General features: G+C 49.2%; 1 long non-coding RNA gene across 1 annotated transcript in view; it reads right to left on the reverse strand.

Moving 5' to 3' along the window:
- Nucleotides 1–382: 382 nt before the first annotated feature.
- The window catches only part of LOC136793883 (uncharacterized), a 38,505-nt gene continuing 26,171 nt past the window's right edge, over nucleotides 383–12,716 (reverse strand). Inside the window, exons 2-3 of the long non-coding RNA XR_010839971.1 lie at nucleotides 1,515–2,557; nucleotides 383–749 (exon numbers count right to left, since the gene is read on the reverse strand). This is a non-coding gene — a long non-coding RNA (uncharacterized lncRNA). The remainder of the gene's footprint in view (nucleotides 750–1,514; nucleotides 2,558–12,716) is intronic.

The following is a 12,716-nucleotide window of genomic DNA, read 5'->3' on the forward strand; positions in this document are numbered from 1 at the left end:
AAGGCCTGATAGATCGGGGGTCGGTCTGCATGTGTCAGGAGGCGTTTGAGGGCCCGGGATGGGACGCATGGCTCCTTGCCAGCAAATCCCAGCCCACGAAGCGGACAGGCGGCCAGCAGCTAGAGGACGCACAGGAGGAGAAAGCCACGCCTCTTCACCTCAGCTCAGCATGTCGGTGCGGGCGGACAGGAGGGATCCTGCATCTTCGGGGACTTGAGCGTGCATTCCCCTTCGCACGGGCAGTAGACTTCAGGCGGGCGAGCTGGGGCCGGGGCTCTGGAGCCAGAAGCTGCAGAGAACAGATACTTACTTTCCCTCCACGCTTGGTAGACGCAGAGGACAGGACGAGCCAAGTCCAGCCAATCTGCTCCCGAGCCGGAGTCGTGAGGAAGGACAGGGGTGCTGCCGGGCCATCGCAGCAGGGACAGCTGGGGACCCAAGGGGGCAAAGTCTGACCACGCTGTGCTGGTTATAAGACACTTACACGTCTTCCTGCTTCTTGGGTCTTTGAAGTACCTGTGGATCCATTTCCAAGGATCGTTCCCGTGGGTTCTGTGATCTGTGTTCCCTGCTGTTTCCCACCCTCCATGGCCGAATCGTCCATAAAATCCCCGTTTGCTTGTGTCAGTCAGAATCCTGTTCTGCGGCTGCAACTCAGAGCCCGGCGGGGGTTGGCCTATGGCTGTTGCACCAGCATTCTGCTGGGTAAAAGGCACGCGTCTTTAGACTCAAGCTCTGCAAAGGGAGCACTGAAAAATAAACAGAGAGAGCGGTGTCTCCATGCAATGGGGAAATGACCAGACGTAGACAGCAAGAATCCATAGATAAATAAATAGGGGGAAAGGTCCGAGGGCCTAACCTCGGGACACAGCTCTTTTCTTGGTCATTCGTAATAATAGCAACAATATAACTAATATTTACTGAGCTCTCACCACATGCTGGGCTCTATTCTAGAAGCTCTCCTTGCTTTAATTCATTTAATCCTCAAAGCGTGGTAACGGCAGTTATGGTGAAGACTCCCACTGCACAGGTGAGGAAGTTGAAGCCCGAAGAGGCCCACTTACATCCCAAGGTCCCACAGCGGGTAAGTGATTGACTCAAAATCCAAACCCAGCAGCTTGACTCTAATCCCACTGACTCACTCCTAAGCCCCTACCCCCCCCCCCCCCCCCCACAGCTCTAAAGCTAAAAGATTACAGGCCAAAAACTTCAGGACGGTGAGCTCAGTGTTGTCTGAAAATAGAGCACATTGGTTTGGGGATGGTTCTGATAGCAGTTGACAACTGCACAGACATAGGACAAATGTATAAATGTTACATATTAAAGCATTTTCTTTGGCCTAAAAGGTCGTTTGTTTTCCCTTCTGACTTTAAAAGAAACGTAAACATTGCTGCAGGCGCCTAAGAGTACAGCGGCCGAGCTCTCCGCCTCGGCAGGAAGACGGCCGCCTTGGTCACTGGTTGCACATGGGATCCATTTCGGGGGGCGGGGGGGTGGGTTACAACGCTCCTTGCCTTAAGGGAAGCTTAATTCCAGAAGCAGTGGAAATCCTGTACTACAGGCAGGCCTCGGTTTATTGGGCTTCACTTTATCGCACTCAGAAGATTCTGCGCTTTTTACAAATGCAAGGTTGGTGGCGACCGTGCCTGAAGCAAGTCGATGGTGCCATTTTTCCAACAGCGCTGGCTCACTTGGGTCTCCTTGTCACATTCTGGTAATTCTCACAACGTTTCAAACTTTGTCATTACTGTTACATTTGTTACGGTGATCTGTGATCAGTGATCCTTGACGTTATTACTGCAAAGAAGATTATGACTCCCTGGAGGGTCACGCGACGGTTAACATTTCTCAGCAATAAAGTATTTTTTAACTAAGGTACGTCCGTCGGTTTCCTAGACATAACGCTATCGCCCACCACAGAGTACAGTGTAGTCCACACCTAACTTTTACACGCACTGGGAAACCAAAACCTTCACGTGACTCAATTTACTGCGACAGCTGCTTTATTGTGGTGGTCTGGAGCCGAACCAGAAACATCTCCGAGGCCTGGTTATACGCTCCCCGGGAGCGGTGGGTGACGAGAAGGCCAACGGGAAGAAACCCCGGCGTTGTCACTAATATTCACGCGCCTCGACAAACCCTTTGCTGGCGCCTTAACAAAGTGCGTCTGTGTCTCTGGCGGCCCACGTGGTGACAAATGGCCCGGTAAGTTCTCTTGAATCCTGGTGCCACCATCCGGCCTTGGGTAAAGTCACTAATCTCTATGGTGTCTTGTTTGCAAAGTGACATGATAAACGTCTGTAACTCAGAAGGCTGCCGTGGGGACCACACGGAGGGAGCCGAGCGGAGCCGAGCGGAGCCTCTGACGCACGGTCGACGCTGGATAAATGTCAGCTAAAGCGACGACGACTTCTCCACGACCGTCATCGACGCTGCTGCCCACTGGGACACAGAGGAAAACACTCTCACGTGGAACGCACCCGGCCGGCTGAGAGGTCTGGGACCACACGGAGGCATCAAGCGGAGAGTCTAAGGTCCAAGTGTGTACCTCTGACTCCTACATTTGGACAGATTCAGAAAACAGCCAACGGACGTTAGAAGGGATAATACAGCACACAAACAATTTTTAAAAAACAAAGTCCAAAGAACAGAGCCACTGACTAAATGAGCCACGGCGAAAGGAGGAGACACGCTCGGGGGAAAACACATATCAACGAGGGTACTCGCACGCTCAAAACTAACGTAGGTAAACCAGGACGAGGCACGATCCGAGGAGGCCTGCGCCCTACCAAGCACCACCGAACGGGAGCCACTTACAGCTCCAGCTGCAATGCCAAATTTTTATCAAGTAAAATCGCAGGAGGAAAACAAAAGGCAAAGTAGAAGATTTAGCCTGTTGTCACAGATACTTGAAGTATTTGAAAACACATCTTAATCAATCCGAAGGAGTAACTCACTATTCAAGACGTAATTCAAGAAATTGCCAGAAAGTGTTTGAGAAGGAAACAAAAGCAAAACGGGCAGGAATGCTACCCTGGGAGGTGCAAGGAGATCCTGAGACAACGTATTCACATCCGGGGGGAGGAACTGCCCCTGAAGATGAAAGAGGCGCTTCCAGAGAGGGGAAGCTAAACGATAACGGGGAGGCGGGGGGAGGCCTGGGATACAGCCAGGAGCTTGAGAAGCCTAAGCGACAAATGCAGGGGAAGAGCGCGGACCCCGCTGTCTGCCGGGAGGCGGCCCCGTTCCGGCAAAAGGAGGCACCGAGCGCAGAGGCCAGGACGTGACCCGGCGCCGCCCAGGGTCGCCCGCCGCTGCCGCGCCAGCCGCGCCGAGAACAGGGGAGCGGCCCGCCAGCCAACCACAGAAACGGGGGAAGGCGCGACGCTCGAGCTGGCCGGCACCTGGCGCGATTACAAGACAGCGGAGCCGGCAGGCGCACCGAGACGCCCGGGGGGCCTGCTGGCTCTATCTTGTGCTTCTGATTGAATTTGTATTTTGTACTTTAGAAACGAGGTGATTTACAGCGGTGTGTTCGCCTCAGTTACATAGACACACACGTCCGTTCTCTTTCAGATTCTGGTCCCACACGGGTTGTCACAGAACACCGACTAGAGTTCCCTGTGCTGTACGGCACGTCCTGCTTGCCTATCCGCTCTCTCTGTGGTCGTGTGTGCGTGTCAATCCCAGTCTCCCAGTTTATCCCTCCCCCAACCTTTCCCCTTTGGTATCCCTAAGTGTGTCTTCAAAATCTGTGCGTCTGTTTCTGTTTTGAAAATAAGTTCTTTTGCATCATTTTTTTACATTCCACATATAAGTAACATCATATGATATTTGTCAATGCTTATTTTGTAGAAAAAAGGAAATTCTTTGATGCCAAAGGAAAGGACCCCTGACGTAGCCCGGTGGGAAGCCCGAGCAGGGGCGGAGGCCCAGGAGCTGCCCCGGGGAGAACCTGGCAGGTGGGGCCAGCGGGAAAGGGGTGTGCAGTGTCCCCCAGGCTGAAGCCCTGCCTGGACGAGTGGCACATACCGCCCCCCGCGTGTCCCTCACACCCCAAGTGGACGAGAAGTCGCCCCGTGGAGTTGGTGGGAAGGAAAGGAGAGAGAGGCGGCACCCTCACGTCATCACGTGCGCGGATCCAGCCCAGCTATCAAGAAGCACGTGACGCCACCCCGGTCCCCCCCTTACCGCCTGCCCCTGGACTATGACGATTAGGGTCTTCCTCTGCCTGTCCCGCCCCCGATGGAGCTCTCCCCGCGCCGCCCAATCTCTCTGCCACCCTGCCTGCCACCAGGGCACTCCTTCCGACGCCCCCATCTGACAGCGGCCCTTCCTGCTTCAGAGTCTCCAGTGGTTCCCATGGTCTACACGGCCAGCAGGCTCTGTGGACCCAATCCGACCTGCAAGTCACGAATGGTTCTTACGTGTTTAAAGATCTGTAAAAAAAAAATAAAAATAAAAAAGGAATAGGAGACAGATGTCTGCTCCTGGCCAAGCCTGAAATACTTATTCTCTGACCCCTTTCAGAAAGTTTGTCACCCCTCATACCTCCGGTAAAGAACAGAAGTATCTTCCACGATCTTTGCCTCTACTGCTTCTAGACCTCCTCCTGCACCTCCCTCCTTGCTTCCGCCCTCCACAGGTGCAGAAACCTACGCTCTCCTGCTGTTCCGTCCCCACGTCTTGGAACGCCAGCTCCCGACAGACGCTAACTCATCTGTCAAGCTTCACTCGCGGACTCCGGACCCTGTGAGACCTGCCTCGACTGGCTCAGTGATGTACCCGCTGGAACCAGGTGCCTCGTCGGTCCCCTCGCACCAGCACCGTGTAGCTGCGTCTCGAGCGCCAGCTCCCCGGGACAGCAGAGGCCACGGCGCCATCGCTGCAGCCCAGCCCCAGGCTTGGTATGTCGTCCACACACCATAGGTGGACATTTGCTGTATCTGTTACCAAAGAGGAGTTCATCTCACCCATGTCAATCTCCCTTTTCTCATCTTTGAAAGGAAAAGTTTGAAACCAATTACTTTTAAACACTTGTAGCTCTGAAATAATACGATTCTATGAGAAAAATAGATTTTAAAATGGAATGTGAACTAGAGAAAGATGTCTTGCCTGTGTCTCCTCAAAGAAATTCAGAAACTAGTGCTAGCCCAGCTCTTGGCAGAGAGTTTTCTTTGCTGTCTGGTGCATCTTTGAAAAGAGCCTTTTTTAAGAGAACTTAGGTTAAGGGGCAGAGGACACATGTGCTGGCACATGTGTTGATCTTACATGGAGGTTTGGTTGTGGAAGCCAAGCCAATGTTCGGCTATCCTGGTCCTGAAAAGCCCATTCCCGGATTATCTTTAAGCATCACTTCTCTAACTTTCTCTTACTTTTTAACCAAAAGATAAAATCCTTTTTTTTTTTTCTTGCTAGTAACGAAAAGATAAAATCAGGCAAGAGTCTGTCAATTAAAACTCTTGTAAACGTTCGGTAAGAAAGAGGTCAGAACTGTGGTTTAATTTTTATATAGTAGATGCCTACTCCGTTTAAAAAGTAAAAAATAACAAAGGATAAATTTTCTTCCCGTTCATGACCCCAGTCCAGCCCCCAAATAATTGTTATGAGGTTTCTGGATATCTTCCCAGAGATATTCTATGTATACATAAGAATATAGATTAAGTATCTATCCTCCCCCCCGTTTTTTTTGGTCCATCATCAAAAAGAACACAAATAACAAATCCTGGCAACAATGTGGGGGAAAGGGAACCCTCCTGCACTGTTGGTGGGAATGTAAATTGGTGCAGCCACTGTGGGAAACAGTATGGAGATTTCTCAAAAATCTAAAAATAGAACTACCATACGACCCAGCAATTCTACTCCTGGCGATATATCTGCAAAAACCAAAAACACAAATTCCAAAAGATACATGCACCCCAATGTTCATAGCAGCATTATGTACAATTGCCAAGATATGGAAGCAACCTAAGTGTCCCCGTGAGATGATGAATGGGTAAAGAAGATGTGATATATATATATATATATATATACACACACACACACACACGTACATACATACATACAATGGAATACTACTCAGCCATATAGAAGAATGAAATTCTGCCACTTGTAACAACATGGATGGACTTGGCGGACATTATGCAGAGTGAAATAAGTCAGACAGAGAAAGACAAAAACTGTCTGGTATCACTTATATGTGGAACCTAAAAAATACAACAAACGAGTGAATATAACATAAAAGAAGCAGACTCACAGATATAGAGGACAAATTAGTGGTTACCAGTGGGGAGAAGGAAAGCGGGGCCAATGTAGGAGTAGAGGATTGAGAGGTACAAGCTATTATGTATAAAATAAGCTAGGGATATAGTGTATAACACCAGGAATACCACAAATATTTTATAATAACTAACAATGGAGCATAGCCTTTAAAAATTGTGAATCACTATATTGTACACCTGTAACTTATGTAATATTCTACATCAACTGTACTTCAATACATTTTTTTATTTTTAAAAAGAATGAAAAACAAACAAAACAAAGCCTCTCCCATTTTTTTACACAAATGGTGGCATTCTGTTCACAACATAAGGTACTTTGCTATGTTTGCCTAAAAGTATATTCTAGTTTAGAATACTGAGTAATATTCCTCCAAGGACATCCACGTGCTTATTCCAAGAACCTGAAAGTCTCACACGGCAAGTGGGCTTGGTTGATGTGACTGAGTGAAGGGTCTCGAGGAGAGATTATTCTGGACCCTCCTGGATCACCCAGGAGGGCCAGTGTGGTCAAAGGGGCCTTGCAGGGAGAGGCAGAGGAAGACACGATTATGGAGAGTCACAGAGCAGAGTCAGAGATCTGAAGATGCTCCACTGCCGGCTTTGAAGATGCAGAGGGGCCACAAGCCAAGGACTGCAGGCGACCTCGAGAAGCCCGAAAAGGCCAGGAAATGGATTCCTCTCGAGAGCTCCCAAAGGGATCAGTGCTGCCGACGCTGGACTTCTTTCTGCCCAGTGAAACTGCTTTTTTAGACTTCTGACCTTTGTCTTAAACCACTGAACCTGTGGTCATTTGTTACCTCAACAATAGGAAGCTAGTACACCTAGGATTCTCCCATACCAGTACATACAGATCCATCCCCCTCCTTTTTACTGCCCACCTAGTGTTCATGCGTCTGAATGAACCACAACTTAAGAACATTTAGGTTGCTTGCCATTACAAATAGTGCTGCATGGAATATCCCTGTACATAAGTATGTACACACGCATGTGAGAACATTGTAAGAAAAAGTGAAGTTGCTGGGTTACGTTTTAATAAATACTGTCATATTTCCTTAAAGTGACATTTTTTGTGTGAGTGTGTGTCCGGTAAAACTTCATTTATGGAAATTTGAATTTCATATAATTTTCACATCACAAAAAATTCTTTTCATTTTTTCTCAGTCATTAAAAAATGTAGGGCTTCCCTGGTGGCGCAGTGGTTGAGAGTCCGCCTGCCGATGCGGGGGACGCGGGTTCGTGCCCCGGTCCGGGAGGATCCCACGTGCCGCGGAGCGGCTGGGCCCGTGAGCCGTGGCCGCTGGGCCTGCGTGTCCGGAGCCTGCGCTCCGCAACGGGGGAGGCCACAACAGTGAGAGGCCCGCGTACCGCAAGAAAATAAATAAATAAATAAATAAACAAACTAAATAAAAATGTAAAAATCATTCTTAGCTCAGGGGCTGTATATATCAGGTGGTGAGCCAGATTTGACCTTACCGGCCATTGTTTGCTGGGCCTGGTTTAGTTTAACCAGTCTATTTTGACTAGAAGTCTTAAAACAAGAAGCTTTGGCTACACCTATCTTCCCAACAGAAAAGTTCCATTTAAAAGAACAGGTTTTTGACTTATTCAAAATGTTTTTGAAAAAAACATTCGATAAATTTAGTCTACTAATGCAAACCACTCTGAACATTTTTTTACCGATTAGCTTGAAACAGTTCATGTTAATTTCTTTCTTTTTTCAGTGTGTTAATTTCCATTGCAAAAGTTATTAATACAGACTCTGACTTTATATCAAGATCAGCAAAATTTTGTTATGTGAGACCATTCTTGAGGTTATTGAAGCTTCTGAGCCCCCAACCACTAAAGCTTTCTGGCTCTGCTAAACTAATAAGCCCCACAGTATGACGGAGGTGCGAATGGGGCTTTGCAGGAAAAGCAGGAGTGGATTTGGCTTCTCATCCATCTTATTTTGCTAAAAGGTTCAGAGATGTATAGGTTTATCATTCTCTCTCTAAACGGATTCTCTCTCTCTCACTTCAACACTTGGTGTCGCATTTCCTTGTTTTTTCATGTTCCTTGAAGCTTTGTGCTGGTCTCCGCATTTGAAGAAGCGGTCACCTCCTCCAGCCTGGCTTCAGGAGAGAAATACCTTCTGTCCGTCCCACGAGGGATGCCGAGCCTTTCTCGGACTTTTCTGTGGATACGCCAGTCCACACTTCTGCCTCCTCGTTGTGGGGAAGCCTCACAGGCTGTGTGCCTTCTCTAGATCCTGTGAAGCCAGGCCGGGAGCTGACGGCCCCGCTCACTCTCTCTAGGGCCCTGCGGAATGTTCAGCCTGGCACACCTTCTCCCAATCCCACTTCCTGACATCTGCTGAAGCTCGCACCCCCGCCCTCAGCGGCACACACGGAGCGCCAGCCACCGGGTGAGGGCATGCGCGTGAGATGTGTGCAGGCTTCAGGGGCTCGCTCTCATGCTCTCACTCTGCGCTCTGGGGAAACCATGGGAGGAGGGCTCTCTTGGCCCAGGGCTGTGCTGCCTGGAGGAGGGGTGGGAGTCACTGGTGAAGTGGAGCTTCCTCTTGAGAGGGCTGGGACCCGGGCCCTTGGCTGCAGGGCTGGCACCTGGACACACGTCTCCTCCAGCGATGAGATACAAAGAAACTCTACGGGACTAAAAATAACTGCGTGCATGCACAACTGGGGCACACTATGGACAAGAAGACACAGAAAGACAAGAAACACAACTGCCACCTCTGAAGAGCCGGGAGCCAAAGCAGGGCACTGCGCACGCCCCCTGCACACGGCACCACCTGAGGGTGGGCAGACCGCCTAAGCCACGCCTCCAGCCCCACCCCTGGACACGCCCCTGCCCTCACCCCGTATATGAGACCAGCTCGCCCCGCCTGCTGTGTGCTCTCTCTCCCCGCTGCTGCAGCAGGGGCCCCGGTAAAGCCGTGCCTGCATTTCTTGTCTGGCCTCTTATCAATTTCTGTTGATTAAGGAGGCCAGGAACCCTGGTCGGTAACACTCTTACCCTCTTCATCGCGTCCAGTCTCGTGCTGGAATTTCTCCACTGCCCTCCCCAGGCCGCCACAGAGGCCCTCTGGTCTACAGGTGATCGTCAACATCAGTGTTCTTCGCGGGGAAGACGGGAGAAAACTCCGATTCCATCGTTTCGATGGTGTCCTTCTCTGTAAATGACGTTTTCACGTCTTCTGGGGCTTCCCTTTGCCTGAGAATTGCTTAAGCGGATACACGCAAAGGCTCGCGAGTCCTGTGCCAGGTTTTCTTCTGTCTTCTTTTTACTTCCATCATCAAGAAGCATCTTGGGGGCTTACTGGTGACATGCCAAGAAAAGTCACCTCGGAGATTTGGCCTGTCACCATCCCTCTACAAAAAGCCCCCTCGTTGACTAGAGAAGCCTGGCGCAGGGGAACCAGGGGCCCAGCAGTGCCTGCGCCCGCAGCCTCCACCTTCCTGTGTGGAAACAGAGCTGGCTGTGTCCTCCCGGAGCAGCCTCTCCTGTCCGGGTTGAAGCCCTTGAGGGTCAAAGTCCCTCAGCCAGCGCTCCCTGCCAAAGGGACTCGACACTGAAGTACTTCTGCGGTTTTTCTTCTAAATCAAGCCAGTCCTCCAAGTACAGCAATGTCTGAAATCAAAGTTAATTTACACAACACAGGGAGAACCCAGACGCACTGAAGCTGTATAATATTTTCTTTTACAAAGAAAGACGGCTTCAAGAGACAAATTCTCCAGTAATCCGGGCTGACTGCTAAGGCAATTAAATGGGGGCGGGGTGGGGGGCTGTGAAGGAGGGCTGCGGAGCAGATCCTCTCCCAGGGAGAGGGAGTCACAGAGACTTTACATAAATCTCCTCTCTGGCAATTCAAACCCAGAAGGAGATAAATGACTGACAGACCCAGCCATGCCTGCTTTCGCAGTGACTAAGCCATGGCCACCGTCCCTCCAATCCGGAGGAGGGAGTCTCCCTTCTCTCTCCATGAGGTCACAGTCCTCGGTCTCCTCGGTCTTATCACCTGACGCGGCCGCATCAGATGATTCCGCTACAGGCGCGGATGCGGAGCGCCGGGGCTCGCTCTGCCCCACGGAGACACCCACACTGCTTCCGCGGTGAACTGATCCAGCAAGCTTGGACTCCACCCCAGGCCCCAGCTTCCAGACGGGGACGCTCCCCCAGCCCACAGGAGCAGTTTTCTTCATCGTGCACTGACGTCTGCAAGCAGACCCGGCACGAGGCGGCAGGCGGTCCTTTCAGGTGCCCTTCTCGCTCGTTCATCCGCCTCTTGACCCTCAGAGAACGTCCTCTGTAACTGCAGCCCGAGCGACGGATAATTGCCCTCTCCAAGACCCAAGCCCCAAAGCCAAGTTTCCCTGCATATCTTGCTCTCTGGCCACAGATGCGGTCTGTCTCAGCCTTCCTGCCTGGAGAGGGAAAGATGAAGACAGTCCCTGTCCTGTTCCAGCCCATCCCCTCAGATGACTCCAAGGTCAGATGGATTTTCCATCCTGCAGAGAGCAGAGACTGAGTTTTCAAAGAGAGCAGGATTTTTTTTTTTTTTTTAGCCAGAGCCCCTATCCGCCGCAGTTGTTGAACCTGAGACGATTTTAGTAGTGCCCCCCAGAAAACAAGCACAGCGCGCATGTTCTGAAAAACGGAATTTGCTCCACTAAGAGTTACTCGCCTACAGTTTTCACCAGTGACTGATTTCCTCAACTCGGAGCTAAACTTCCGCCATTCTGTGCTCATTTCCTCACCTGCATACCTTTTCAAAGGCATCTCCCACTGCACGGGGGAGATTCCCTCACACCATCCCACCTGATCTTCCAGCCTGGTGTCCACACCCCGACGTTCACATCACCTGCATCTCTCACCTTCCTCAGAGTGTCCAGCTAGACTGCGCCTGGTGTTTCATGTAACTATTTCATGAGGGTCTACCGTATCTAAAATTCGGTTATAAATTCCTTGAGGACAAAAATGTTCATTTGCCACCTCTTTCGTATGCGTTTCATACGATTACCACATTCCCTCACATGTGGAAAATTACACATTTCTTTTTAAACTTGAAATTACTCCAAATGAGAAAGCAATAAATACGAGAGTGCCAGTGATCCTTTTCAATTTGTACTTCATTCCAGGGAACTTGATTTAAAGCCACTCACTTATTTTTTTCTGCTGGTCCAACATTTAGGGAAAATTTTATGCAAAGCGTGAGATCTAGAGACTTAGGGAAATGATTCCATTTCCCGAGGAGCTGACTTTCTCACCTCATCTCTCATACCCGATCAGCCCCTCGGCAAAGTGTGCTTTTATCATCACGATGGTAAACATTTCATTGACTCATCCTTGTGGGCTGGGTGCCAAGCTAAGGGCTTTACACGCCTTAATTCACTGAATCCAAGATAGGGGCTGGAATCACGCTCATGTCACAAAGGAACCAACCCGGAGATATGAAAATTGAGCTCCTTGTCTGAGCTCGTACAGACCTGCAATGGATAAAGCAAAAATGCAAATCCAAGACTTGTCTACACCGTGGTTACTCACTGTGTCCCTTGCCCAGCAGCATCTGCAGCCTGTGGGACCTTCAGGGATGCAAATTCTCACTCCTGCCCTAGACTCATCTCATCAGAAGCGCTGGGGTTGGGGCCCGGCAATCTGGGCTTTAACAAAGTCTCGGGCCATTCTGATGCATATGGCAGCCGACAAACTTTTTCCTAGAGAGCCAGATAGTAAATATTTTGCAATGGCATATGCCATACACAAACGCAGCCAGAGAGGATACATAAACAAACGCATGTGACTGGGCTCCAATAAAAGTTTATTTACAAAACCAGATGCCCAGTGACAGGGCTGTAATTCTTGTATAAGAAGTGTTCTGAGAGTAGTTGAGAAAAACATTACCTTATTAAAGATAGGTCGTAGTCTCCGAGTGAAAGTTTTGTTTTTATTGGACTATAGCTGATTTACACTGTGATGTTAGTTTCAGGTGTACAGCAAAGTGATTCAGTTATACATATATCCATTTTTTTTCAGATTCTTTTCCCTTATAGGTTATTACAAAATATTAAATATAGTTCCCTGTGCTATACAGTAGGTTCTTGTTGATTGTCTTTTTTACATATATTAGTGTGTAGATGTTAATCCCAAGCTCCTAATTTATTAGGAGTAACCGTAAGTTTGTTTTCTATATCTGTGCCTGTTTCTGTTTAGTAAATAAGTTCATTTGTATTTCTTTTTAGATTCCACATATAAGTGGTGTCATATGGTATTTATCTTTCTCTGTCTGACTTACTTCACTTAGTATGATAATCGCTAGGTCCATCCATTTTGCTGCAAATGGCATTATTTCATTCTTTTTTATGGCTGAGTAGTACTCCATTATACATATGGACCACATCTTCTTTATCCATTCATCTGTCGATGGACATTTAGGTT

The sequence above is a fragment of the Kogia breviceps genome, chromosome 3, assembly GCF_026419965.1.
Source record: "Kogia breviceps isolate mKogBre1 chromosome 3, mKogBre1 haplotype 1, whole genome shotgun sequence".
Taxonomy (NCBI): Eukaryota; Metazoa; Chordata; class Mammalia; order Artiodactyla; family Physeteridae; genus Kogia; species Kogia breviceps.